Raw genomic sequence first — 4,106 nt, 5'->3', positions numbered from 1 at the left:
TTACACGTATCACCAGCTGTGACTCCTGACACATATCACCAGCTGTGATCCCTGACACGTATCACCAGCTGTGATCCCTGACACATATGACCAGCTGTGATCCCTTGCAGATATCACCAACTGTGATCCCTGACACATATCACCAGCTGTGATCCCTGACACATATCACCAGCTGTGATCCCTTGCACATATCACCAGCTGTGATCCCTGACACATATCACCAGCTGTGATCCCTGACACATATCACCAGCTGTGATCCCTGACACATATCACCAGCTGTGATCCCTGACACATATCACCAGCTGTGATCCCTTGCACATATCACCAACTGTGATCCCTGACACACATCACCAGCTGTGATCCCTGACACATATCACCAGCTGTGACCCCTGACACACATCACCAGCTGTGATCCCTGACACATATCACCAGCTGTGACCCCTGACACACATCACCAGCTGTGATCCCTGACACATATCACCAGCTGTGACCCCTGACACACATCACCAGCTGTGATCCCTGACACATATCACCAGCTGTGATCCCTGACACATATCACCAGCTGTGATCCCTGACACATATCACCAGCTGTGATCCCTGACACATATCACCAGCTGTGATCCCTGACACATATCACCAGCTGTGATCCCTGACACATATCACCAGCTGTGATCCCTGACACATATCACCAGCTGTGATCCCTGACACATATCACCAGCTGTGATCCCTGACACATATCACCAGCTGTGATCCCTGACACATATCACCAGCTGTGATCCCTGACACATATCACCAGCTGTGATCCCTGACACATATCACCAGCTGTGATCCCTGACACATATCACCAGCTGTGATCCCTGACACATATCACCAGCTGTGATCCCTGACACATATCACCAGCTGTGATCCCTGACACATATCACCAGCTGTGATCCCTGACACATATCACCAGCTGTGATCCCTGACACATATCACCAGCTGTGATCCCTGACACATATCACCAGCTGTGATCCCTGACACATATCACCAGCTGTGATCCCTGACACATATCACCAGCTGTGATCCCTGACACATATCACCAGCTGTGATCCCTGACACATATCACCAGCTGTGATCCCTGACACATATCACCAGCTGTGATCCCTGACACATATCACCAGCTGTGATCCCTGACACATATCACCAGCTGTGATCCCTGACACATATCACCAGCTGTGATCCCTGACACATATCACCAGCTGTGATCCCTGACACATATCACCAGCTGTGATCCCTGACACATATCACCAGCTGTGATCCCTGACACATATCACCAGCTGTGATCCCTGACACATATCACCAGCTGTGATCCCTGACACATATCACCAGCTGTGATCCCTGACACATATCACCAGCTGTGATCCCTGACACATATCACCAGCTGTGATCCCTGACACATATCACCAGCTGTGATCCCTGACACATATCACCAGCTGTGATCCCTGACACATATCACCAGCTGTGATCCCTGACACATATCACCAGCTGTGATCCCTGACACATATCACCAGCTGTGATCCCTGACACATATCACCAGCTGTGATCCCTGACACATATCACCAGCTGTGATCCCTGACACATATCACCAGCTGTGATCCCTGACACATATCACCAGCTGTGATCCCTGACACATATCACCAGCTGTGATCCCTGACACATATCACCAGCTGTGATCCCTGACACATATCACCAGCTGTGATCCCTGACACATATCACCAGCTGTGATCCCTGACACATATCACCAGCTGTGATCCCTGACACATATCACCAGCTGTGATCCCTGACACATATCACCAGCTGTGATCCCTGACACATATCACCAGCTGTGATCCCTGACACATATCACCAGCTGTGATCCCTGACACATATCACCAGCTGTGATCCCTGACACATATCACCAGCTGTGATCCCTGACACATATCACCAGCTGTGATCCCTGACACATATCACCAGCTGTGATCCCTGACACATATCACCAGCTGTGATCCCTGACACATATCACCAGCTGTGATCCCTGACACATATCACCAGCTGTGATCCCTGACACATATCACCAGCTGTGATCCCTGACACATATCACCAGCTGTGATCCCTGACACATATCACCAGCTGTGATCCCTGACACATATCACCAGCTGTGATCCCTGACACATATCACCAGCTGTGATCCCTGACACATATCACCAGCTGTGATCCCTGACACATATCACCAGCTGTGATCCCTGACACATATCACCAGCTGTGATCCCTGACACATATCACCAGCTGTGATCCCTGACACATATCACCAGCTGTGATCCCTGACACATATCACCAGCTGTGATCCCTGACACATATCACCAGCTGTGATCCCTGACACATATCACCAGCTGTGATCCCTGACACATATCACCAGCTGTGATCCCTGACACATATCACCAGCTGTGATCCCTGACACATATCACCAGCTGTGATCCCTGACACATATCACCAGCTGTGATCCCTGACACATATCACCAGCTGTGATCCCTGACACATATCACCAGCTGTGATCCCTGACACATATCACCAGCTGTGATCCCTGACACATAGTGATCCCTTACACATATCACCAACTGTGATCTCTGACACATATCACCAGCTGTGACCCCTGACACATATCACCAGTTGTGATCCCTGACACATATCACCAGCTGTGACCCCTGACACATATCACCAGTTGTGATCCCTGACACATATCACCAGCTGTGACCCCTGACACATATCACCAGTTGTGATCCCTGACACATATCACCAGCTGTGACCCCTGACACATATCACCAGTTGTGATCCCTGACACATATCACCAGCTGTGACCCCTGACACATATCACCAGTTGTGATCCCTGACACATATCACCAGCTGTGATCCCTTGCACATATCACCAACTGTGATCTCTGACACATATCACCAGCTGTGACCCCTGACACATATCACCAGTTGTGATCCCTGACACATATCACCAGCTGTGACCCCTGACACATATCACCAGTTGTGATCCCTGACACATATCACCAGCTGTGACCCCTGACACATATCACCAGCTGTAATCCCTGACACATATCACCAGCTGTAATCCCTGACACATATCACCAGCTGTGATCTCTTACACATATCACCAACTGTGATCCCTGACACATATCACCAGCTGTGATCCCTGACAGATATCACCAGCTGTAATCCCTTGCACATATCACCAACTGTGATCCCTGACACATATCACCAGCTGTGATCCCTGACACATATCACCAGCTGTAATCCCTGACACATATTACCAGCTGTGACCCCTGACACATATCACCAGCTGTGACCCTTACACATCCCTTACACATATCACCAACTGTGATCCCTGACACATATCACCAGCTGTGATCCCTGACACATATCACCAGCTGTAATCCCTTGCACATATCACCAACTGTGATCCCTGACACATATCACCAGCTGTGATCCCTGACACATATCACCAGCAGTAATCCCTGACACATATCACCAGCTGTGATCTCTTACACATATCACTAACTGTGATCCCTGACACATATCACCAGCTGTGACCCCTGACACATATCACCAGCTGTAATCCCTTACACATATTACCAGCTGTGACCCCTGACACATATCACCAGCTGTGATCCCTTACACATATCACCAACTGTGATCCCTGACACATATCACCAGCTGTGACCCCTGACACGTATCATCAGCTGTGATCCCTGACACATATCACCAGCTGTGATCCCTGAGACATATCACCAGCTGTGATCCCTGACACATACCACCAGCTGTGACCCTTGACACATATCACCAGCGTGATCCCTTACACATATCACCAACTGTGATCCCTGACACATATCACCAGCTGTGACCCCTGACACATATCACCAGCGTGATCCCTTACACATAGCACCAACTGTGATCCCTGACACATATCACCAGCTGTGATCCCTGACACATATCACCAGCTGTAATCCCTTGCACATATCACCAACTGTGATCCCTGACACATATCACCAGCTGTGACCCCTGACACATATCACCAGCGTGATCCC

Source organism: Chiloscyllium plagiosum, chromosome 13 (assembly GCF_004010195.1).
Source record: "Chiloscyllium plagiosum isolate BGI_BamShark_2017 chromosome 13, ASM401019v2, whole genome shotgun sequence".
Taxonomy (NCBI): domain Eukaryota; kingdom Metazoa; phylum Chordata; class Chondrichthyes; order Orectolobiformes; family Hemiscylliidae; genus Chiloscyllium; species Chiloscyllium plagiosum.
Note: the sequence above shows the minus strand (reverse complement) of the source record.